The following is a 26,109-nucleotide window of genomic DNA, read 5'->3' on the forward strand; positions in this document are numbered from 1 at the left end:
CCGTGGCTCAGCACAAGTGTAGCTAACTGTCCCCACACATGCTATTCTAACACCACGGACTATGTTCCCTATGTGGTATCTTTTTTTTAAGATTTCATTTGTTCATTTTAGACAGAGCAAGAGAGCGAGAGAGAGCACAAGCAGGGGAGGGGCAGAGGCAGAAGGAGAGGCAGACACCCTGCTGAGCAGGGAGCCCAATGCGGGACTCGATCCCAGGACCCTGGGATTATGACCTGAGCAGAAAGCAGATGTTTAAACGACTTGAGCCCCTCAGGTGCCTCTCCTATGTGGTATCTTTCATCCTTGTAACTTATTCATTCCATAACCAGAAGCCTGTACCTCTCACTCCCCTTTACCCATTTTGCTGCCTTCCCTCTGGCAACCACCAGTTTGTTCTCTGTATTTATGGATCTAGTTCTGCTTTTTTTTCTGGAGGGGGGTGTGTTTTGTTTTTTAAATTCTATTAAAATTTTTAAATAAGTGTAATTATATGGTATCTCTCTTCGTCTTATTCACTTAGCACATACCCTCTAGGTCTAACCATGGTCTCACAAATGGCAGGATCCCATTTCTTTTTTATAGATGAGTAATATTCCATTGTATATATACACATTTTTATCTATCAGTGAATACTCAGGTTGCTTCCATATCTTGGCAACTGTAAATAAATAATGCTGGAATAAACATAGGTGCATAGGGGCTCCTGGATTGCTCAGTGGGTTAAAGCCTCTGCCTTTGGCTCAGGTCATGATCTCAGGGTCCTGGGATCGAGCCCCGTATCGGGCTCTCTGCTCGGCAGGGAGCCTGCTTTCTCCTCTCTCTCTGCCTGCCTCTCTGCCTACTTGTGATCTGTCTCTGCCAAAGAAATAAATAAAATCTTAAAAAAAAAAATAAGTGCATATATCTTTCCAAATTAGTATTTTTGTTTTCTTTGGGTAAAAACCCAGTAGTGAAATTACTCGATCATATGGTAATTTTATTTTTTTTGAGGACCCTTCATACTGTTTGCCACAGTTGCTGCACTAATCTGGATTCCCACTAACACAGCACGAGGGGCCCTTTTCTCCACTTCCTCATCAATACCTGTCTCTTTGATACGAGCTATTCCGTCAAAATATATTTTTGAAGGAAGAGTAGAACATTCCTCCTGCAGTTTTGCAAATTCCAATTTCTGCTTCTCTTTCTTGTATGAGAGCAACTTGTATGAGAGAATTCTGAATTCACATTGGCTGCAGAGAAACAGTCACCTCTTCTGCATAAAATCTGACCTCTGTCAACCACGTTACTCACATATTTGAGGTGCTGCAGACTTAATTTTGCCTCTGGTCAAAGTCTACTGGGTATGGTAGCAGCTCTACAAGTTACAAAAAGGAAAAACAAGTTTGCTGTCTTCTAGGGGATGAAAAAGAAAGATTAAGAATAGATAAGGGGGGGACGCCTGGGTGGCTCAGTTGGTTAAGCGGCTGCCTTGGGCTCAGGTCATGATCCCAGCATCCTGGGATCCAGTCCCATATTGGGCTCCTTGCTCGGCAGGGAGCCTGCTTCTCCCTCTGCCTGCCTCTCTGTCTGCCTGTGCTCACTCGCTCTCTCTCCCTCTGTCTCTGACAAATAAATAAAATCTTAAAAAAAAAAAAAAGAATAGATAAGGGGCTCTGAGAAGGTATCATGAAAGTAAATTCCATGAAGATGAAAGAAAAATGCCTGCTACAATTTCATATACAGAAAAAATGATGTTAAATACCTTTCCTCGGTTAAAGAATCTGAGTCAGCAGTCACTGAGAATGAGTGTTCATTATGAGTGATTTCCAGACTATGTCACAAAAAGGCTTCTATATTTTGACATTTGTGTATTACACACAACCCAAACTCAAAACCCAGGAAAACAACCCCAAGATGCAACAGAAAACAAACCCAGTGACAGATGTGACTTTGGACTTAAGACTCAGGGCAAAAGAGAAAATATGAGAAAGGTAAGAACTAGAATTACAAGAAAGGAAAAGTTCTCTGGGATTTTGAATAGAAGCAAGTGCTAGAGATGCTTAAAAGTTAAGAGCTAAAAATGAGATTAATCCTTTAGACACAGAAATGCTGCTCTCCACAATCATGCTAATTTTCTAAAGTCTGAAAGAAATAAGTCTTTTGACAATCAAAGAAGGACTTCGAAGTGGTTGTTACGGATAAAGCCTGAAAGAGTTTAATCCCAAAGAATATTAATAGTCTTTGAGCACCTACTAAGTTCCAGGCACTTAATGGAACTGAGTATCATTCTTGTTATTGCCTTCTTAGAAAACTGGTATTAAAATCTCTGTTGTAGAGACGAAGACAGAGGCCAGGAAAGGCTGGTGAGCTGCAGAGCAGCAGCTTAGCCCTGGGCCGACAGTGGGGTTGGGGGCGGGGCACTAGCCGGCTGCCCCTGGGGAAACAGGGTCAAAGTTGAAACCGGCTCCTCACTGCGGCTCTATAAACACAGCGAAGGCGTCATAACAAGAACTTTGATCGAGGATCTACTTCGAAGTTAGGCAACAGAATATCAAGTTCAACTCACGACACAGGTCACACACTCCATATACCAAAAATACAAACTGGAGTAGGAGACTGGACAGTGTTATGTGAAAGTAAATGTTTGGTTTTGAAACAGTAGTGGTTTTCGGGCTTTTGACACTTTTGATGTAATGGTGTTTAGTATGACGCAAGATACTCTTTTAAAACGTAAAGCGTAACTAAACGTAAAATGTAACTAAAACTTGACAAGATCTGAAAAAATGGTGGGAGGAAGGGGAATTTATTAAGTAATGATGAGTATATCCTAACAATGTAGGGCTTTAGCATTCAAAATGGTCAATATATACAGGTTTAGACAAACTAGTATTTTAAACATAGTATTTTAAGGTATCTGCTGTTGTGGCCACGGACCTTCTCGATGCAGGTGGAGCTGGGCCCGGGAAAGTTACCTTGTGCTTCAACTTGATTTGTACTTGTGAACATGTAAGGCCTAGCATTTCTTACCACATCTTATCACAATTAAAACAAACATTTAAACCAAAATGTGGCCCCCTTCTTTCCTATGCTGTAAGGTAGCGGTAGGCTTTTCCTCATGCCTGTCAGCCTGTATTTAAAATACCTAGTTCTACATGGATTCAAACCTTGCTGGTCCCCACAGACATCATACCAAGAACCTCCATGTGTGATCATGATTACCTCTCGTTAAAGTTATTTTGGACTTTCTGTTTTTTGATGTAGTGTTTTCATGTCTCAAAAATCTGTACTTTTAGGAAAAGTGATTGAACATTTGTCACATCCGTGGAATTAAAAGGAAGACGGCACTGTTACCTAGGGTGCACGCATTTACATATTTTTGATCAACAGAATGATGTCGCACAGACAGTAAGGTGTACTGCCTAAGGTGCTAGGATTTTAGCCCACATCGCCTCCAACCCTGGCCCTTGTGGTGGTTAATTTTTTGTCAGTTGAAAGGGGCCAAGGGATGCGCACATCAAGCAGTATTTCTGGGGATGTCTGTGATGATGTTTCCAGATGAGACGAGCACTGGAGTTGGTGGGCTCAGTAACGAGAATGCCCTCCCAGTAATTAGGTTTGTGCTCCCCAGGAAGAATTCACCCCGGTTCCTTGACTGAGCTGGAGATGGGATCTCGTTTCACCCTCCTGTTCTCAGGCCTTCAGCCTCGGACAGAATTACACTCTGCCAGCTTTCTCGGGTCTCCTGCTTGCAGATCGAAGGACTTCTCAGCCTCTGTATGGATGTCAGCCAATTTCGCAAAGTAAATCTTTTATATCCAACTGGTTTGTTCTTCTGTTGAACCCTGACTAGTATATCCTCTGACCTCGGACACATTGCTTCGCCTCTCGGTGCCTCAGTTTTCTCCATTGTAAAATGGAGAGTTTGATGATTTCCAAGACCTATCACAAAGCCATATTGTGATTCTACCGTTCCACTCAAAGGAAAACATCTCAAATGGCCTGAGGGGGAACTTATAAACACAGGAATCCTGTAGACTCAAGTGTCCATACAGTACAGCAAAGGAACCTGGCGTCAAATACTAAAATCATGCATTTGAAAGCTGAAAAAGTTTAACTGATAATATAATAGGCCTTTTGTTTTACAGAGCAGGGAACAGCCTTTTGTTTTTTTTTTTTTTTTAGAGAGAGTGTGTGCAGGGGGGAGAGGCAGAGGGAGAGGGAATCTTAAGCAGATTCCATGCCCAGCAGGGAGCCCCACACAGGGCTCAATCTATTTCAGGATCCTGAGATCATGACCTGAGCAGAAATCAAGAGACAGATGCACAGCTGACTGTGCCCCCCGGGCGCCCCAGGGGCAGGGAACTGAAACCCCAAGGAGGCCAAGCAACCCTAGAAGGTTTCAAGACTCATGCTCAGAGCTGGCAGAAGTTCTAGAGATCATTTAACTCCGGATTCTCAAGGTGGGCAGGGGGATTACAATTTCGTTGGGAGGGGGAGGCTTAAGCAAACTTTGGCATCAAACCCCACTACTACTGAAGCATGTGTATCAGGCTACTAAAAAGCAGAATAATCACTGACTCAGAGTTCAGTGTTTGTTTTCCAGGAAAGGAAACTGAGGTCCAGACAGACTAAGATCAGGTCTAACTGCAAGCCGGAGAGAGAACCAGAACTGAAGCCAACCCATGGACCCGAGCATTCGTCTACGGTGCACCTGTCCAGCATTCCCTGAGGACCCACGACATGCTGCACTCTGGTGTTGTACATGTGCAGTGAGGAGACACATATGGCCAAAGTTGCTTTCCAATACATGACTAGATTTCAGTTCCCTCTCTTCGAATCTGGGCAGGTTCTCTGACTCCCTCGACAGATACGACCTGTGATAGTGGCAGCGACAGGGCATGGCTCCAGAGGCTAAGTCAGAAAGGCAAGCTATCTTCTGCCTGGCTCTCCCCTTTGGGCCTCCTACCCTTGGAATCCAGACACCATGCTGTGAGGAAGCCCAGAGTACATGGCGAGGGCATGGGTGCATGTTCGGGTGACCACCTCAGCTGAAAGCCGGTGCCAACCACCAGACAAGCAAGCGAGCAAGAGGATTCCAGGCACCTGCTTTTGCGCCTTCTGCCTGAGGTCGAGTCACCGCAGAACATTGTCCACAAGACACGTGCAGTCTCAGGATCTGAGTATCTCCCCCTGAAGCTGGGAGTGGCAATAAATGAAGGCTGCTGTTTTAAGCTGCTCAATTTTGATAATCTATTATGTGGTGATAGATAAGCAATACGTCAGTTCTAGAGTTTATAGCCTTCGTTAGCGTTCTCGATGCTCGTCTCTACTATTCTACCATTCCACACGGCTTTCCATAGTTCATAGTGAAAGTGAAAAGGCATCCGCTTTATAATTTTCCCCTAAATTTGCAACAAAAGCCCTTCCCCTTTAACTTAGCCTTTGTATTAGGAGAGATTGTTACCTCACAACATCTTTTTTGGGGCTATACCCATGCCCAGATTGGAAGAGCTCAGTATGCTTTTGTAACTGCCTCTTAATTTCAGTCTTTGGAACGCCTTGGCCTAAAAAGAGCACTGTCATCTCTAGCCATGGCTCCTCAGCCTGCTCGTCTGTCACAGATGCCTCACAGAACATCTGCATCGTGAATGTCCCACACTTCAGGTGGCACCTCTGTACCCCTGCTCTACCCCGAATTACCACATGGCTACCTTTTGGATATTCTCCATCCAGCCTTTCGCAAAACTTCCAGGAGCTGAGATACCAATGTATTGTTTCTGAACTGGTAAGACATCAGTGATGCCACTTCAAGTTCAGAAGGGCTCATGGCCATAACTCAGCTGTATAATTCAGATCAGTCACTTGAGAATGCTCAACTGACAACTTGTTAGCACTCCCAAAACCCATGGCTACATCGGAGGTCTTCAGTTTGGACCAGAGTTTGATGGTTGGTTGGCACACCACTGTCACACAGGGTATGAGGACTTGTTTTGAACTGGTGTCTAAAAGTTACACAATTATTTCACTACGTCTTGCACAGGTAACCAAATTTACCTTCTGGTTCTGGTGTCTCATGGCAACCTCTGGGGTAAGGTTTCTGTACTGGGAATCACGTGATCTCATGCTGATTTACGGGCAGGTCTTATTGTTGATACTAATAATTCCTACTCCTTTGATGTAACTTTGGTGATTGTGACATACAGTCGCTGAGAAGATAACAGGGTCCTATCTAAGGATAGATGGAATACTGAGTCCTCCCCCTTGAGATGCAAGCTGGCTGGGGACCTCCCAACAGAAGCCAAGGTCTCTCTCCAGCCTGTTCTGTCTGGCCTGAGTTCTAAAGTTTGCCACGGTTCTCTTCTGCAGTCCTTAAAAACAAGGCATTTCGTTTTGGGTGGGGGCAAATTTTACCCCGGAAAAACCGAGTTTCCAAAGGACTATGAAGAGGCCCAAGGAACGGAAAATAGGAGTCAGATTTCACAGCATAATAGCACAATCGACCAGCAGGTGGCAATAGAGGACTTTGCGAGCAATTCCGGCCTCTGAGTTCAGAAATGCTGGAAGGTAGCTTTTAACGGCTATTGTATAAGTGATTTATGTATTTGGATTCCGCTCAATGTTATATATGCATTACTGAATAAAACATTCACAGTGTATTTCCCACCAGCAGCTGAGCTCCAGTTCCAAGCTTCTGAGTCCTAATTCCCAAGGCTCAAAGGAGCCCCTGACATCAAATTGCTTTCCTTCCAGAATTGCTGCTCTACACCCCAGAAAAAGAAATGCTCAGGGAGAGCTGAGGGAGATCTGATGTGACCACATCATCAGAATGGCTTAGCAAGCATGTGTTAGGAAAAGCAAATGTCTGTCAGATGGTGTCCTCAAGGCAAAGCTGCCCAGGGTTTCCCTGAGCTCCACCGTTATTCCCTGGATTTCCTCCCCCTTGTTCTGCCATGCTCAGCACCACTGAACTGACAGGCTTGGACAAGACAGGGACTAGCCTCAGCATGGGCAAGGAAGAGAAATGCCTTATTTGTCAGAAATATGTCAAGTACATAAAAAAAAGTGACATTCGCACATAGGGTATTAAGTCATGGGGTTTTTCTTCCCGTCTTTTCCAGGGAGTCCCAGCTAGCCACAGCTCTGGGAACGGGGAAAGGTCTTAAGCATCCCAAACAACCCTGAGCTAGAACTGTCTGGCAACACTGGGGAAGGTGTGGGGTGCTTGGTCCCAAGGGTCTTGGGCCATTCCTGGCCATGTCTCGGCAATCCCTTCCCCTGTGGCTTCTCAGCCAGGGTTGTGCCACCAGACTTCTCAGGCCTCTGAGTCTGATGAGCTGTGACCTTTAGATGGGACACTGTAAGTGGGTACGGGCCACAGAACTGCTAACCCAAGGGGTCATTTGCCTTGATGAAGTGGCCCCCTGAGAAGGAAATACTTCTTGCTGGGAATGTGTCTGAGAGGCAGAAAGGTGGTCTCCGTCACCAGGCTTAGAGCTGGGACACGGTTCTGCAAGAAGTCCAGTGGGGCGGGCCCATTCCCGTGGTAGATGCCAACCTACCATTTCAAGAACAAGGCTAGCAAACTGGCAATTTGGCCTCAGTCACTGATATATCGTATTAGCTGAGGCCTGAAGCAAGCTTCCCCTGCTCCTTCTCATATTTGCCTCTTCTTTTGTCTCTCTACTTGAACAAAGGAAAGGAAAGGCAGTTATGATAAGTGGAGATAATATTACTCTCATTTTGCAGGAGAGGAAAATGAGGTTTCTAAAGATTAAGAAATGTGCTCAATTTCACACAACACATGGGGTGAGGAGCAAGGACCAAAACCCAGAGCCGGTCTGACAATAAAGTCAATGCTCCTCATCACCACGATGGTGAGGGCAATAGGTGTGATATTACTTTGTAACATCTCAGGCCCTCCTGCCCACAAAGGAAAAACAAGCTTCATCCAAAGGGAAGACGATAGGATTCTAGCCGTTACGAGGGGGAAGAAAAAAATCTCAGGAGACATGCTGCCAAGGAGGAGAAAAAAACATTACATTTCCTCATTGCTCATGCATATTGATATGAAATGGTATAAAATGTCAGTAAGGCCACTAACAGGTCTTTAATAAATGCTCACTACATGGGCCCTCATTTATACCTGTGGTTCCCATGTGCCGAGAGCACTGCCTGTTAAGCCTCTCTTGCTAGACCAGCCCTCTCTCCTGAGCTCCCAACCCAGCAGAGTCAGTCTCCAGTTTACTTCCAGAGTTCTTCTGTCCTTTTCCATTCCCATGGTCACTCCCCTCCCTCAGATCCGAAATTCTCTCCGGCTTAGAGTATCTCTACCTGGACACTCTGCCTCCACCCTCAACACTGTACAATTAATTTTTTTCATTACTGCAATCCCTCCAGCACATAAATTTGATACTATCCCTTCACGGCTTACAATATTCTAATATGCCCTTGCTACATAGCGGGCTTATCACGCGGCTATCCTGCCTGCCTCATTAGGCCGCGGGCTGCTGCACCACAGGCCACGCCTTCTTCCCCTGTGTGAGGCCAGCCCGTAAGCTCAGAGGCTGTGTCGTAGCATCTTCCCTCATCAGCCCGAATACACCAGTCTCTGCGGAGTCGGGATCCCTGATGAACACCTTGTCCTCCCTCCAAGAGCTCAGACCTGACTGGGAAGGGCGAGCAGGCCTATGCACTCATCTTTCCTCTCATGTCATCTTCTGAGGCAGACGCTGTTATTATTAGCGTGAAGGGTGCGATGCACATGTGAGACATGGGGATTCATCTCCGGTCAGACAGTTGGCAAAGGGAGAGCAGGGGTCCGACCCAGGTGCTTGCCCAGTCAGTCCTCTTAGGCAATACCCAGAGTGCTCGTCAAATGCGGATGCCCAGGCCCCACATGTTAAACCCACTGCGGATTAGACTGTTGGTTGCCTGCCCACAGCTGCCCCTTCTTTGGCACCTTCCCTCCCAACAAAGCTCCAGGTTGTTTAGCCCCCTGAGAGTCTCAGGCCTCGGGGGAGGCCGGTCTCGCTCTAGCTCCACGTTGAGAACCTTGACTGATCTAGGCCAGTCACTGTGGTCTCAAACTATCTGACAGGTGAACGGCTGGCAGACAACCACGTGACCCAACTCTGGCCAATGTCACGGGCTGAGGCCCTGTGGAAAAGACGTCCCTGCTCTTAGGAGAAGACAAGGCACCAGGGACTTTTCTTTTTTTACTGTTGGACATTGTCAAGCTGAAGCCAGGAGGCTTACGGGCCACTGAATTAACCCACCCAGGATTTGTTGTTATAAGAAATGGTCCTGTGGCACCTGGGTGGCTCAGTGGGTTAAGCCTCTGCCTTCGGCTCAGGTCATGATCTCAGGGTCCTGAGATCGAGCCCCGCATCGGGCTCTCTGCTCAGCAGGGAGCCTGCTTCCTCCTCTCTCTCTGCCTGCTTCTCTGCCTACTTGTGATCTCTGTCTGTCAAATAAATTAATAAAATCTTAAAAAAAAAAAAAAAAAGAAATGGTCCCAACACATTCTCATATCATGTCAGGATTTGTGGACAGAGATCACCACAGAGTCATTTTGGATCTTCACGGAAAAATGGAACAGCATGGCAGTGGACAGCACAGAGATGAAGGAATAATCTCACCACCGCTTTCTTCTCCTTCCAGAGCATGAGCCTAACCCTCACAGCCTACAAGAAGCCATGGTCAGGTATCACTGTGTGGTTTGGATATATTGGCATATATCTTTAATGTTGTTCTTAATTGAGTGACAGGTAAGCTTAGCTAAGATATTCGTGCTTGAGCCAAACTTTTTTTTTTTTTAGCAACTTAAATGTTAATTTATGTTCTATGTGAACTCCTTTTATTATCTTAATGCAACAGGGATGGGGGGATTTCCCTTTCTTTAACCAGGAAGCAAACATATGAGTCATAGTCCAGCTGATGTCCTGACATTTTAACCTGGATCTAGGGGTCATAAAGATGATAATTAAAGTGCTGATTAGGCTACTAATGAACAATCACTTCAGGTTTCCCTAAAACACCAGTAAGCAGAAGCAGGTAAGTGTCCCTTTCTCTGAGAACTGTGTTTTATTGTGAGATTATGGTTTAAATATTGGGTTATCAGTGTCTAGGAAATAGGCTGTCCCAGGTTAAGCAAAAAAAAGTCCTTGGATCTGCTTAACTGGATTTTATATGTGCTCATACAACTTCATAAATTTGTTGTATTAGTATGTAACTGTAAATATATTTGGCTGTTTTATACATGAACCCCCCTTTTATTTTTAAAGATTTTATTTATTTATTTGAGGGAGAGTAAGTGAGAGGGAGAGAATCTGAAGCAGACTCTGAGCTGAGCACAGAGCCCGACGCAGGGCTCGATCCCAGAGCCGAGAGATCATGACCTGAGCGGAAACCAAGAGTCGGATGCTTAACAGAATGATGGACTGATCCCTTTTAATCTTTGTTTGAAGGAAGACAGTAAATAGATATACAAAATCTCATAGTCCCAGAAACATCCAATGCAGAGAACTAGGATTTACTTTCTTTCCCCAATGCCCAAGTTCCTTGTGTTAGCAAGTAAAGTTAGGCACCAGTGAACAGGGTTGTGGGGGAAGACACAAAATTGTGCTGTTTCACCTCTCGTTTTTCTTGTGCTGCTGCTGAAGCCTCTTCTCCCATAAGCTCTGGAAGCTTCAGTCTCACAAATGAGTGGCGCTGATGAAGAGATGACTGCCTGCCTTCTCTTTCGTAAATCCGTTGGCACTGAGACGGCGGCAGAGACAACCTCTCTCACGGACAGAACGGTTGGCAGTGGGGAAGCCAGGGCTAGGGGCTTTTCACAGTCTAAATGCAGGAAATAGTCCCTGTCTTCCTGGAACATGCCTGCACCGTCTGCCGCCCCCACCGCTCCAGGGCCCCTGCCTTTCTCCACCCTGCCCTTAATACACCTCTCTTTATCGCCAGGGACCAGACCAAATGTCCTTGCTCCGAGAAGATACGCCTGACTGGTGCATCCCTGGTCACCCTCTCAGGACTGTAGCCCTCCTTATCAGCACTTAATGTGGTCTGTGATAGATTCACCTGTGTGATTATTTGCTTAATGCCTCTTATCAGACTGCCAGCTCCTCAGGGCAGGGGCTGCACCTGCTGTTTACCCCCCCGAGTCCCTCACTGTACAGAGAAACGATGAAGCAGAGCTGAAGGCCTCCAGAAGCCCCAGGCTCTTAGAGACCTGCAGTGGAACGCAGGAGGACTGTACAGGGCTGCTGCTGTGAGCTGTGACAGTTGGACTCCGAACTCAGGTTCTGATCTGGGTGTCTATTGGAACTGTGGCCCTGAATAAGTCACCGTATAAAACATGGATGTGAGGGGCGCCTGGGTGGCTCAGTGGGTTAAAGCCTCTGCCTTCGGCTCAGGTCATGATCCCAGGGTCCTGGGATCGAGCCCCGCATCGGAATCTTTGCTCGGCGGGGAGCCTGCTTCCCCCTCTCTCTGTGCCTGCCTCTCTGCCTACTTGTGATCTCTATCTATCAAATAAATAAATAAAATCTAAAAAAACCCCCCCAAATCAAAAAACAAACAAAAAAACCATGGATGCAAAAGTGTGAAAACTGATTAGTCATGATAGTTTTTATTTTTTTTAATTTTTATTTATTTTTTAAAAAAGATTTTATTTATTTGACAGACAGAGATCACAAGTAAGCAGAGAGAGAGAGGGAAGCAGGATCCCTGCTGAGCAGAGAGCCTGAAGTGGGACTTGATCCCAGGACCCTGAGATCATGACCTGAGCCGAAGGCAGAGGCTTAACCCACTGAGCCACCCAGGCGCTCTTTTTTTTTTTTTTTTAAATGAAACATTTTCACATTAGTTGATAGGTGATCACCTATACTCAGTGAAGAGAAGGGAGACACGGATGGACACACACACACACACACACACACACACACACACACACACACCCCTTACAGTCACCAAGAAGTCAACTCTTCTAAAACCATGCCAAGAACAATTACTGAAAATGACAGCTTCTCATTTGGAATCATTTTTCCTTTTATATGAAAGACATAATGAAATAACTACTAATTAAATCTATAAATACACATGGGGAGATTACTTTGTCATTTCTAATGCACTTCCAAATATAAAATTAAATATAAGTTTTGGATTTCTTTCAGAACTCAAGTTTCATTTCTGATTGACCTAGAATAGCTCCTTTACCAAAATTTCATTTCTGCCACAATGCTTATTTGTTATTATAAAGCTTACCTTTAAGCTTGACTTTTCGTGTTCATTATTATATTTTTAGGATTGTAGAATGACACCATGTTTCAGATAAATGATTGGGTGAGTAAAATTTAGCCAATTTAGCTCTGGATGTATGGTCCTGAATGATCATTAATAATTCAGTGAAACTTCCATTACAAAGTGTGGAATTTTCAGGTTTTTAAAAACTGTAGGTGAAAGAGGTATGACTGTGGTGATACTGAGTAATACCACAGGTATGTGTAAAATGAGGATAATGTTACAACGAGGACCTGACAGGTAACATGCCATGTGGCAAAAGCCTGCCAATGGAGAAGCAATGCAACAGAAGGCCTTCCTCTGAGGGCTCCTTCAATCCAAGACTCTTTTAGTATTTTATGGTCACTAGCTCATTAATTCTTCCAGGTCTCGGGGACACGGGTATCAAGGCCAGCAACTGGCTTGTTATCTTGGACTCTGAAGTGGAGGCCAGGCTGGTGGTGGGGGGATTAATCAAGGTCATACAGCGAGTCACAGAGCTGGGACCTCAGCCTTCCTAGAAAGTCACAGCTCAAACCAGTGGCTGGTCCTTCCTGCTCCTCCAGACAGCCTCCAGGTGCTCATGTGGGGGCAGGGTGGAGAGAACCCGAAACTGCCAAGTGACCCTCACAGCCTGATTTACTTATCTATTTGGTTATTAAATATGTCAGGATAATAAGCAATATACTAAGGTTGGTGGGAAAAGTAGACTAAAAATCTTGGTAGGTCTTATGGAAAAACAAACAACAACAACAACAACAAACAAACAAACAAACAAAAAAACGTATCCCTGACGTCTTTCATTGCCGTGAGATCAGGACATCAATGGGCTTTTTGTATGTTAAATTTAGGTGAATCTTCCCCACTGAGACGTAATTGGAAAAAATGAAAATGGAAAACTTGGAGACAATGTTCCCCTAACTTGAAATATACATATTTAGAAACGTAAGCATCAGATAGCCAATTCCACTGAAAATCAGACGTGTGCATGCACACACACAGACACACACAGTGTCTTAAATCATTCCAGGACAGGTCAACTTACTAGCAATCACTGTGCTAAGTCTGTTACTCCTAGAAGTAAAACATCAGTCACTGAAAAATAACGTAGGATGGACGTAAAGAAGGGCACCGGCCACCTGTCAAACCTTCATGCGCAGAAGCAGCTGTGCCCAGCAGCTTGCCTCTGGTCTCCCAGAGCCCTTGCTGACTTTCAGACATCCACCCTTCGTGCACGCTGCGGCAGTAAGGGGTAGTGAGAGGCAGTAACGTGCCATAGCCCATCTGCTCTACTGCGCGGATGGAAAATCCTCGCACATCATATGCAGGCTTTGTGGGAGGCGGGTGAATGTTAATGGGGATGAACCAGCACCTGTCCTGCAAAGTCACTCCAGTCCCTACCTTTACTCTCCAAGGATCCGGCGGCAAACTGATACCTCTCTGCTCTTCTTACCATTCTTTCTTTTTTGGGGGTGTCTGACTTTCCCCGATTCCAGTACCTCTTTCTTTTCTCTCTGTTTAACCAAGTCTGGGCACCTAAAGGCCATCGAACTTGGTCCCGAACCCCAGTTTTGCCATTTACTAGTTGGTTTATTTGTTTACCCTTATCTTAGCTCCTTCCTATGAAAAATGATACCCACCTCAAAGGGATGTGAAGACTGAGCTACATACAATGCCGAGCGCAGTGCCTGGTATACAGCAGGCAGTTAATAACTGTTAGCTCTCAGCATGGCTGTTCTTTCTCTGCAGCTCTCCACACAGCCACCACAAAAAGCACATGAGATACCAACTGTGCACGTGCTCTGTAAACAGGAGAGTGCCAACTCATGGCCCGAATGCGCCAGCTCTGACCATTTCCTCAAGATCTAGAGCCGAACGAATCACATATGTCTCAGGCTCACTGAAATCAGTCCTCCTCATGCCTCTCCAGTCTGCTCCTGCTCCTGGGTGTGGAAGCTCGATGACAGAACCTTCTGGGGAAGGCCACCGTATGCTCCGGCCACCGTATGCTCCGGCGCCTCCTCTCCCTTCCCTGCTTCTGACCTTCAGTCTCAGCCCGTCAGCTCAGCCCTGCATTCCTGCAGAGCTCGCCAGGCAGGCCAGCAGACTCCAGCCTCATTCCTGTTCACACGAGTACGCACCGGGATATATGACCTCTCACCTGAAGTTGGAGTAATGCCAAAATGCCTTTGCAGTAGCTCTCCAATCTTTTTTGTGCCTTCCCCACTCTGCTGCCAGTCCCTCACAGGTGTTGCTCACACGGCAGACAGCATGTGCAGGGGTTCCTACCTGCCCACTGCCTTCTCCCTCTGGTGTCCTTGCTGGAAACAGACTCCCCAGCTCACATATGCCAGTTCCGCCATCTTTAAGTCCTTGAGCGAATGGTTCCCCTACCAGAAGAGGCTCATCTTGTCCCCAAAAGTATCCAACCACTGATTTCCCTAGCATTTTATTAGAAGGCAACATGATCCAACAGAAAAAGGCTGAGCTTTGAAATCAGAAGGACTTGTTTCTGAATTGTGGCTCAACATACTAGCTGCATGACTAAGGGCGGGTTACCTATTCTCTGAATGTTTGCTCCCTTATCTATAAAATGGGATAATAATATCTACTCCCATGATTATCATGATAATTACATTAAATCTACATAAAGGTACGAGAAGAGTTCCTACGGCACATAGAGAGGCTTAATAAATATAAGTGTCTTTTTCCATGGCTTTCTTTTTTTTTAATCAAAAAAATTTTTTTTAGAATATAATTTTTTTAAGATTATTTATTTATTTATTTGACAGATAGCGATCACAAGTAGGCAGAAAGGCAGGCAGAGATAGAGAGGAGGAAGCAGGCTCCCTGCTGAGCAGAGAGCCCGATGCAGGGCTCTATCCCAGGATCCTGGGATCATGACCTGAGTGGAAGGCCTCTGCCTTCCCACTGAGCCACCCAGGTGCCCCTTTCCATGGCTTTCTCAACTGATATTTTCCCTTTCACTTTCTGGGAGACTTTTTTTTTTTTTTTTAAAGATCTTATTTATTTGACAGAGAGAGAGCATAAGCAGGGGGAGCAGGAGAGGGAGAAGCAGGCTCCCCACTGAGCCGGATGTGGGGCTCGATCTCAGGACCCCGGGATGATGACCTGAGCTGAAGGCAGACGCTTAACCAACTGAGCCATCCAGGCACCTCCACTTTCTGGCATAATTATTTGCGACACCCTTTCCTCTCCGTGGCTGGTCGGTAGGCTGCAGGGGGACAAGTCTTTGTGGGACTTCTTGTTGCATTCTCGACAGCATCCAGCATAACCCCACCCCCAAGACACAGAAGGTGATATACACAGATTTTGTGAATGAATGACAGCAGGAATGTCATATTCTTGTCAACACGAGTCACAGGAATCATTGAGTCAGAGAACTGGAAAGGACCTTAGAAATAAATCACTAACTCAATTTCATTTTACAGATGCAGAAACTACAGAACCCAGAGAAGTTCAATGACTTGCCTCCGGTTGGCATGCATGTTAACAGTGGCAGACTCTGAGCTCTGGCAGTAGGTGATGCCAAGAGCATTTCTTAGGAAAATGTTACCACCCATATAACTTATACCACTTGGGGAAACATCCGCAGGAGATAAACAACTTGTAATCTGAAAACACATCTGTAGTATCTCAGTGCCTGCCATGACAGAGTAGATTAAACAAGGAAACAGAGCTGGCTTTTAGTCATCTTTCAGCCTTCTCATCTTAAAAAAGAGAAGTATATCTCTGTGTTTCTTCTTTGGTAAGATGTGCCTTCAGAAGGCATGGATGGTGAAGTTGAGCGGGGAGGTGAAGGCAGTGTCCAGTTCCCTCCCTCTGACTGGCACTGCCACGCTGCCCCTCCTTCTGCTGGCTGTCCACTCCTGTAAGGATGCTTCCTCCTCTAGTCCTGCCTCCAGAAGGCTGTTTCCTCACTGCCTGGGCTGACTACTAGCTAATCTCCTAACCCAGCTAAAATGAACATGCCAATAGGAACTGTTCCCAGATAATGAGGTAGGAACTGCGTCCTTCTGCAGAAGGCCCTCCTCTTTGGGTCTACTCTATTAATGGCTGGGTAGGGTTTCCAGGGTAGATTAGAAGGCTAATGTAAATGTGTAGCCAGGCTGATGCTTCACCCCCTGCCTTCTAATGGTGAGCTTGCTCGTGGGTAGAGGATGCTATAAAGGGCTGATTAGACAGTAAGAGTATTTAGTGTTTTATTTACCTACAGATTATACATGTAACAACAGTGGTATGGTATGTCCTTAAAGGATACTTAAGACCTCTGGGCTTTCAGGCTCCTTAAATGAGAGGATTATTCGCCTAACTCTGCCTCTCTGTGGCCCCATGATTGTCACATTATACTGTGTTTTTCAGTTTTGCATCTGCTGTAACTTTGATAATGTGAAATACAGCTAAGACCTCAGGTTACAACACAGTGGGAGGGTGAAGAAGTTGGACGCTGGGAAAATAAGCAGAAGAGTGTTAGCTCGGGCAGCTCACTTAACCTGAAAGCCTCAGCTGCCTTCTCTGTGAAAGAGGGGATCCTCAATAACACTTATGTTATATTTCTCATGATGAGTGATAGGGACATAAAACCTAACAGTCTTGGTAACTTGTGGTTTTCAATAGGGATGCTCAGCAAAATTACCCATGTGATCTTAAAAAAACGTATTCTGATGTGTAGGCAGAACTGGGAACCACTGTTAATGGTACTCAACAAATGTGAGGAACTTCTGGTATCTCTAGAGTCATTCATGAACACTTGAATGAAATGATCACATATTCTGTGAATACTGAAAGATACAAAAGAAAGATTCTAATAATTCCAAAGGAGAAAACTGTTTGTCCTTTAGAAGTAGAAATCCCACATAAAAATGCTAAATTGCAGGAATAAAGCCTGAAAATTCCCCCTACAGGGATACACAGAATACTCTGATTTTAAAATTACTGATTCTTCCCTAAATCTGATAAAGAAAATGACTTGCTAAATGTTGTCATAAATACTGCTGCTACAATTTTTACCCAAGTTATAAAATAAACCAAAGAAAAGCCTCCTGTAAATTAGATATTCTCTATCTTTAAGCCAATAATTTTAATCAATATTAGTCTGTGAGTTTTAAATGACTTTCTCCTGAACCTCCCTGTCCCCCATCAAGTCATTATCAGAAATATTGATTTCACTCCATACATTTAATCTTACAAGTTCAAAATATATTCGTCTATTAAGTTAACATAAAAAATGTAATTCAGTAGAATTAAACAGCAGAGTGAATTCTCTATAATACCTGGAAATTGGGCCTATCTAAGGAAGATTTTTAACGTATTAGTGACACTAGCCTGCTCAGTCTCAGCCCTGGAGCAGGTGGGAAAGGAGGTTACAAAGGGGTATAACGGAGTACACAGTACTGTGTAAGACCCAAGACCAGGCTGCACACAGAGGAAACACCACTAAACAAAACTCCAACACCACTTTATAGATCTAAAAAAAATCAGTACAAATGTACAGTAACTTAACCCAAATTACATACTTAGTATTGGGGGGCATCAGAATTCAGGTCCCATTCCCCCAGGTCTGGGACTTTTTATAAATGATGTCACTCTGACAGGATGGCTGGTTGGATGGATGCAGGTTAGGAAGAAGAGTAATATGGAAACGCGGATTCTTTTCTGTTTAGATTCACTGACTTGCCTGCACTGCCTACCGTTAGACTGATTGCTAACAACACTACAGAAACACGGGACAGGTTTTCAGACTCTGACTTTACTAGGCTAATAATTAATTTCTCAGCTACTGAGATCACATACAGAATGGAAGTTCTTGATGCTGGTAAATTCTATCATTTTTCAATAACCGAGTCTCAACAGCTGTGTGTACATGTGCTTGGTAGGGCGGGGGTGGGGAGCCATACATACACATATCCTTTAATGATCACGCACTTCTGTAATCAAGATGTTGTGAAAACAATCAGAGAACTGGGATTCTAATACTGATTCTATCTGTTGTGTTAGGCCTGTTTTCTCAACAGCAAAAAGTGGATAATAGCCTCTTCTAGTTTCTCTGAAGATTAAGATGATAATGAATGGGCTTAGAAGAGCCTAAAGCATTAAACAAAGCAAAGTGGAGATTTTTGGTATGTTATAGCTTCTGTTCATACCACACACACACACACACACACGTGTATGTTATACTTCAGATGTGTCCCAAAGCATTATACATGTTCCCTGTGAAGTAAATATTGGTTGGTGCATATGGATAAGAAAAAGGGGCAGAAGGAGAAGTCTTGAGAGATCTTTGGAAGCAGGTGGGACAAATCAGATATTCTCAGTTCTCATTTCACATGGAGTTCTCCAAAGGTAACCAAACAGGTTGTTTGAAACACAGTCAGCCTGCATCTGGCAGCAGAAAGAGTGAGCAGTGGGGGGTGGGGGTGGTGAAGCAAAGAAGGGGCAACAAAGCAACGGCAAAGGTCAACTCCGGGAGCTGCCACTACATCTTGAAGGGCCTCCATCCTGAGACAGGATGGGGGAACTGCTGGGGAGCTTTGCTGAGCTGCCCCATTTCTGCAGGTGTCATTAGAATAAACCCCCATCTCAGTTCTATGCTATGCAAATGGCACTTCTGAACCTCCTATTATCTGTTTTGTATAAACAGAAAAAGCCCAACACTAGGAGATATTCTGGGTGCCCTTAGGGAGAGAAATCTTGACTGCTGCAAGGCCGTCCTGACGTCCCAGAAGTAGCCCGGCAGCTGCTCGCAAACCTCTTAAGGATTTCAAATCACAACACACATCGTGGTAATATCACAAGACCCTAACCTCCCACGGCAGCCCAATTCCACCTTGTTGAAAGAGAAAGAGGAAACACCCTGCCAGCATTTTGAATTGTGCCTTGTGAATAACACTAAACGAACGCTCAGTCTTCTTCCAGAATAATCCCCTTGAATTCAGATAAACAGCACAGAATGGCAAGTTCAAGTTCAGAGTTTGTGAGTTTTACAAAAACAGAGAAAAGTATCCTTCCATTGTCTGGAAATCATAAGGATATCTGCTCATTTATAAACAGATACTGAGTGAAAGCCAACAACATGGAGAAGCATTTTACCCTAAATCACCAAGAATAACCTAGCATGGCAGAAGTTACCATTTAATGCCTACCCTTTATGACTGGTAACTTCACTTAAATAGTCAGGGACGCCTGGGTGGCTCAGTCGGCTAAGAGTCTGCCTTTAGTTCAGGCCATGATCCCGGGGTCCTGGGACTGAGTCCTGCCTGCATCGGGCTGCTTGCTCAGCGGTCAGCCTTCTTCCCCCTCTGCTTGCTGCTCCCTCTGCCTGTGCTCTCTCTCTCTCTGGCAAATAAATAAAATCCTTAAGACAAAACAAACATTTAAGTGAATAAAGACGTAGGTATCTGCTAAGGACTATGACGCAGTATTCTGGTAATTAGTACTTTATTACCAGGCTCAGGCTGCAATTTCTCTAACACATGAAGGTAGAGATACACAGCAACTGTCTCTCACATGATTAGATATTCACAGCCAGTTAACAATATAAAATGTTCCTGGTATGAGCTCTGCAAATAGGAAGCAACTAAATGGTGTCTAAAGTTGAAAAAAAAAAAAAAAAAAAGACTACTGAAATTTTACATTTACAACATTATGTTTTAACTAAAGGAGAAATCCTGCAGCTCGCTTTAAAAATAGAAACAACACATCAAAATTCCCAGAGGTGGCATTTAGCAGTGAGATTTGGTTTTCATTTCACCTGGCTTAATAATGAAAACATGAAGGATGGCTCCCGATTTCTCCCAGATCAACATATTAATCCATTTAAAGAAATACCACAGGAGGCTGTTCCTCCTTTTCTTTAGAAGGCCGATTTAGTTTGCTCTTGCTTAAAATTGAATGTAGCTCTCAATTGCAACAGTGCCCCAGCCTGAGTGCTGTAACGTGAGCTGGATTTCAACCAAGCCTGTGGGCTAAGCCTGCACGGAGAGCACCGGGGGCTTCGGCTCCGTCAGCAGCCCCTGCTGCCACCCGTGGCATCGGAGGAAAAGGGAATACAGGCCTTTGAACAAGAGTGTCAGCACTGAACTCCAAGGCACCACAAAGTATGGCCCTCTCTGTTGACTACTATGACAGAATCAGAGAGAAAGGAAACGAAGAAAGAAGAAAAATGGTCCCCCTTTCCCCGAAGTTTTATATATACGTATGTTGGGTGTTATTTGAGTGTGATTGTGTTCATGTACATATGCATGCACTTGCACATTTTATATGTACACACATACGTGTATGCACAGATATATTTATTCATGTACACAGTCATAGACACAATATTTGTACAGTACTTATCAGTATTTCAAAGTATTTCAAGCACAAGCAAATACAAGCAGGAAAACCTCTGGCTGGTACTCTCAGCAATGAAAAATGTCATAGGGCACCTTTAATAACAATATTGTTTTCCAAAGTGCTGCCACGGAGTGAGACAAGCCGGCTCTATGGAGGGGTCTTTCCTCTGGGTCCAGCTCTTGAGGTTACGCCGGTTGATAAGAAATCTAAATGATCATTGCCACTGCCTTCGCTCGGTTGGAAGAGGGTCAAACCTGGAAGAAGCAAAGCTTTCTAGAGGCATCATTCCATCTGTCTGAGTGGGAATTTTTTAAAGGTCCATAATTATAGTGGAGTGTGGGTGGGAAGAAGGCCGTGGTACCCTCCTCGTGTAGGCAGGTTCAGAATGCTGCCCTCAGCTGGGCCACACTGGGAAGTGGGGAGCACACAGGTTCTAATGGCACTGCATGGGACAGTCACAGGAATTTTTAACAGGTCTCTGTCCAAGCAAGAGCCGTGCTGGAGACAGCAAGGCTGACAGCAGGTGTCCTAACCACCCCGGGTGACAGGTCAAGCAGGCAGGTCAGTGTGTGGTCTGGAGAGATGTGTGGGCCCGAGACACATAGTTAGGTGGTCAGCCACTCAAGTGGTCCCTGAAGAGGGTGAAGGTGAGTGGGGGTGGGGAAAGGGCAGACCATAGTAATGCAGGGACACAAGGAGATGGGTGAAGAAAGGAGCCCCCAGAGGGGACTGCCTAATGGTGGGAGAGAAGGCAGGAGAGTGGGGACATGCTGAAAACCAGGGCAAGAGAGTTTTTAAGAAAAACGGGTCACAATGGTTGAAAGTCAAGACAGATCACGGGAAGTAAAGGATGAAATTATTTTATTATATTTAATATATATTATATATATACATAAATATATATAACATATTTAATTACAACAGAGAGGTCAGTGAGGGTAGCATTGGAGCTAAAACGCTTTCAGTGGCTCCTCAGTGCCCATTAACCCACATCAGGGTCTCTCTCTCTCTCTTTTTTTTTTTTTTTTAAAGATTTTATTTATTTGTCAGAGAGAGCGAGCACAGGCAGACAGAATGGCAGGCAGAGGCAGAGGGAGAAGCAGGCTCCCTGCTGAGCAAGGAGCCTGATGTGGGACTTGATCCCAGGACGCTGGGATCATGACCTGAGCCGAAGGCAGCTGCTCAACCAACTGAGCCACCCAAGTGTCCCTTTTTTTTTTTTTTTTAAAGATTTTATTTATTTGACAGAGAACACAGTAGGCAGAGAGGCAGAGAGAGAGAGAGAGAGAGAGAGAGAGAGAGAGAAAGGGAAGCAGGCTCCCTGCTGAGCAGAGAGCCTGATGTGGGGCTTGATCCCACAACCCTGGCATAATGACCTGAGCCAAAGGCAGAGGCTTGAACCCACTAAGCCACCCGGGCGCCCCTCAGGGTCTCTCTCTTAAAGCAAAGCTGTCCTCCAGGTCTCTAACTGGCAAATCATATCTTAGGTCTTAGGTCTTCCCATCATTACATTTTGTTCAAGAATTTTCCTTAAAATTCACATCAATCTTATCAACTTCAAATCACACCTCTGCTGTAAAGTTTTATGGGACCACCTCAGTTCAAACGCTCTTGCTATTTCCTTTATAACCTAAAAGGATTTATCTTAATATTTGACAGGGCGACTATGTTAACCTAGCCATGCTCATTCAGCATGTGACTCAGAATCTGCTTTTCCTGAGGCTCATCTATTTCCCCACATCCTCATTTACCCCTTCTCCTTGGCTTTCTCCTTCTAAGCCATCATCTTTCTCTGGAATGTTCTTTCTATTTTGTGTTTTTTGTCTGCTGAAATCCCTCCTTTTTTGAGAGCGAGCAAGTGTGCACATGCGGGAGTGGGGAGTGGGTAGAGGCAGAGGAAGACAGAGAATTTTAAGCAGATCCCCTGCCGAGCCAGAGACTGACCCAGGGCTCATCTCACAATTCTGAGTTCATGACCTGAGCAGAAATCAAGAGTGGGGTGCTTAACTGACTGAGCCACCCAGGCTTTCCCTGAAAGCCCCTTTCTTTCTTTTTTTTTTTTTTTAAATTCTCATAGTAATTTTTTAAAATTTATTTTTTATTTGTTTTCAGCATAACAGTATTCCTTATTTTTTCACTACACCCAGTGCTCCATGCAGTCCATGGCCTCTATAATACCCACCACCTGGTTCCCCCAACCTCCCACTGCCCCCGCCACTTCAAACCCCTCAGATTGTTTTTCAGAGTCCACAGTCTCTCATGGTTCACCTCCCCTTCCAATTTCCCCCAACTCCCTTCTCCTCTCCATCTCCCCATGTCCTCCATGCTATTTGTTATGCTCCACAAATAGTGAAACCATATGATAATTGACTCCCTCTGCTTGACTTATTTCACTCAGCATAATCTCTTCCAGTCCCGTCCATGTTGCTACAAAAGTTGGGTATTCATCCTTTCTGATGGAGGCATAATACTCCATAGTGTATATGGACCACATCTTCCTTATCCATTCGTCTGTTGAAGGGCATCTTGGTTCTTTCCACAGTTTGGCGACCGTGGCCATTGCTGCTATAAACATTGGGGTACAGATGGCCCTTCTTTTCACTACATCTGTATCTTTGGGGTAAATACCCAGGAGTGCAATGGCAGGGTCATAGGGAAGTTCTATAAACTTCAGCATGGTTGAAGTGATCAGAAATGATCCTTTGTTTCTTTGGAACACTTTAGCTGAATGACTACTCTTTCTGCAACTTAGAACAGTAAATGGTTATTTAATTTCAGGTGTGTCCCCTTATGAACGTAATTTCCCCTCCCTCCCAATTGGATCTGAGCTCCTGAAGAAGTAGCAAACTTTGCATTTCAGCACCTGACAGATCTGGGTCCCACCCTCTCGGATTGTCGAGTAGGTTCCTTGAATCTCCATTTCTTCAAATGAAAAATGGAGGCCAAGATGCTGCCTTTGCAGGTGTGTGGTTCTCGTCCAAGTCAGGTGTGAGCAGCATCCGCTCCATGCCTGCAATCAGTGGCAATCACTGACAAGTACATACACTCCTTCCCTTTCTCCTTTCCTTCCTCTGTCTCCTAGGCAACTGGACCATAACTTAACAGAGATGAAAATGCCCCCCAAAACTATATGGAGCAGAGGACTTAGATCCGAAAAATGGGATTCCAGTAATGGATGCATTGTATTCGTAATACAGAAAGTCACAGTCTAACTTCTCTGGACTTCGGCTTTCCTTTTCTCAGACAAATGAAAAATACTGCTACTGGTCCTGTCCAACCTACTGAAAATGCTGAGAATCTGCATGGGATAATATCTATTATACATGTAAAAACTACAAGAAATTGCTAAAATTATTGAATAATCACAATATTCCAAATTATGGTTCACAGTATAGAAATTTAGGTCTTTTATTATATAACAATATCCTCATCTAATAAAGGAAAAACTATGTTAAGAGTAAGAATCAGATTAAGGGTTATAGGTTAAGATTTTATCTCTCATTTGCCCATCGGTTGGTAGAAGACATGGGTAAAGCAACAGAAGAAATATTAAAAAAAACTACTAGCTAAATAATAAATTAATAGGATTTACCTTTAAAAGTTTTCCTTTATTTACCTTTAGACTTTTCTACTGCATTTCTTCAAACTGCTGTATATAACCCATTTTCCCCCCACATCTCACAACCTTAAATAGATTATCAGATGAGTATAAAATAACCTTTGTGGTAAGCATTTGGAATAAATTATGAAATCAATTAAAGCAGTACAAATACTAAATATTAAAATATAGCGCATCAATTATTTTTGGTTACTGAAGAGGAAAGTAAATAAGATATTAATCATGAAGGAGAGCAGCTACAAAAGGCTGTATGAATTATGTAAAAATTCTAGTGATGTATTTTCATTATAGTATATCTGTATTCACAATGGCATTTAAAAAATAAAAATTTCAACAGCCACTACCACCATGTTTCTCTTTGGAAGGAGCTGCCAGGGCTTTGTGCTTTCAGGGTCCTGAGACACTGGAGTTACAATCATGAATTCTTAATCACTGTGGCGGGGCCGAGGAGCAGGCAAGAGGGAGGAGGGCCGGACGTACCAGCCGTCTAGGCCTTTCTTGTCTGCAGCAGCTGCTTCTGCTGAGCTAGCTCTGTGCGTTCATTATCTTCAGTGAGGTGCTCACGGGGTAATTAGGAAGGGAGGGAAATCTCTATCTGTAGGAAATCTCAGCATCTTCTTGGAAAGAGAGTTTAACCACTTCTTATGAGGCATCACCAGGATTCATAACCCTGGAGAAGAACCCTAAAAAGAAGAGGTCTCCCTCCTTCCAATCAAGCCAAAACACAAATGATGCAGTCCATCATCATTTGTAGCGCTTTGGGGGCAATCAAGGGAGTAAGTATTTCAGTTTTAACTGTGCCCCGGACTCAAGCACCAGCAGGGGTCACGACCTTATAGGTACATCAGAATCACCTGGGGAGCTTTTTAAAACTCCCAGGGTCCAGACTGCAACCAGAACCCCAGGTGTCAGCAAGTTTTCAGAGCCCTCCAGGTGATTCTAATTAGTATGTAGTGGGGGCAGAACGCTTTAACCGGGTCAAGTTCACACCTATTTCATTTACCTAAAAAAAAAAAAAAATTCCACTTTGAACAGTTTCCAAGCAGAGAACGTAACAGGCCTCTGCATCCTTCATCTATCCCTGCCATTTACGTGTCCCTTCATTATTTCCCTAAAGATGACACTCGTGAGCAGTAGTAGTGAACTTGATGCGGCTCTGGTTCAGGGAGGAGACGTCCACAGCTCAAAGACAGGACTGGGCTTGGCGGGGAGGGCACAGAAAGGGAGGCGATGGAGGATGAAGCAGGCGGCAGGGGAGATCTGTTTGCTTACATTTCATGGTAATGGAAAAGCTAATTTTTTTTAGGGTTATAAGTATGTGTGAAACCATCTGGTGTTTCCTGCTGTTGCATCCTTTAGATTTCGCATGTTTATATGTCCTTGGCATCAAAACATCATGAACCTAAAACAGTAATATTTAAAGGACATCATGTTTTATTGTAATTATACATATTATTGATTTTTCCTAGGCATGCTGTTTTAGAGTGTCAGTAGTAAAGAAGTAGCTGAAGTATGTCTCCTCTTGTTAAAAGTAAGGAGAAAAGGAAAAAAAAAAACAAAGAATCCCCCCCACCCATGTTAACTGGCCATCTGGATATCACCTTTTGTGAGAGTTCATATTTTTTACCCATTTTTTAGAAGCTGGTGTCACCCTTAAAAAAAATTAATTTTAGGAGTTTAGAGTTTACACAAATATATTCTGGATGTGGATCTTTTTTCAGACATTTTCGCCCATTCTGTTTTTTCATTCTCTTAATAATGGTGTTCTTGCCATCACAATTTTAACATGGCCCAATGTATTAATTTTTTTCTTTTATGGTTCATACTTTCTGTGTCCTGTTTAAGAAACCTTTGTGTACTTCAAGGCAATAAGGTTTTCT

General features: G+C 44.3%; 1 protein-coding gene and 1 long non-coding RNA gene across 3 annotated transcripts in view; both read right to left on the reverse strand.

Moving 5' to 3' along the window:
* Positions 1-26,109, reverse strand: part of LYRM4 (LYR motif containing 4) — a 166,917-nt gene that overhangs the window by 28,309 nt on the left and 112,499 nt on the right. The window lies entirely within an intron of this gene.
* Positions 11,770-25,243, reverse strand: LOC116589102. Its single transcript, XR_004285199.1, has 3 exons — positions 24,643-25,243; positions 13,892-13,895; positions 11,770-11,803 (listed from the first exon to the last, which is right to left on the reverse strand). It is a non-coding gene; the product is annotated as an uncharacterized LOC116589102 (long non-coding RNA).

The sequence above is a fragment of the Mustela erminea genome, chromosome 4 (genome assembly GCF_009829155.1).
Source record: "Mustela erminea isolate mMusErm1 chromosome 4, mMusErm1.Pri, whole genome shotgun sequence".
Lineage (NCBI taxonomy): Eukaryota > Metazoa > Chordata > Mammalia > Carnivora > Mustelidae > Mustela > Mustela erminea.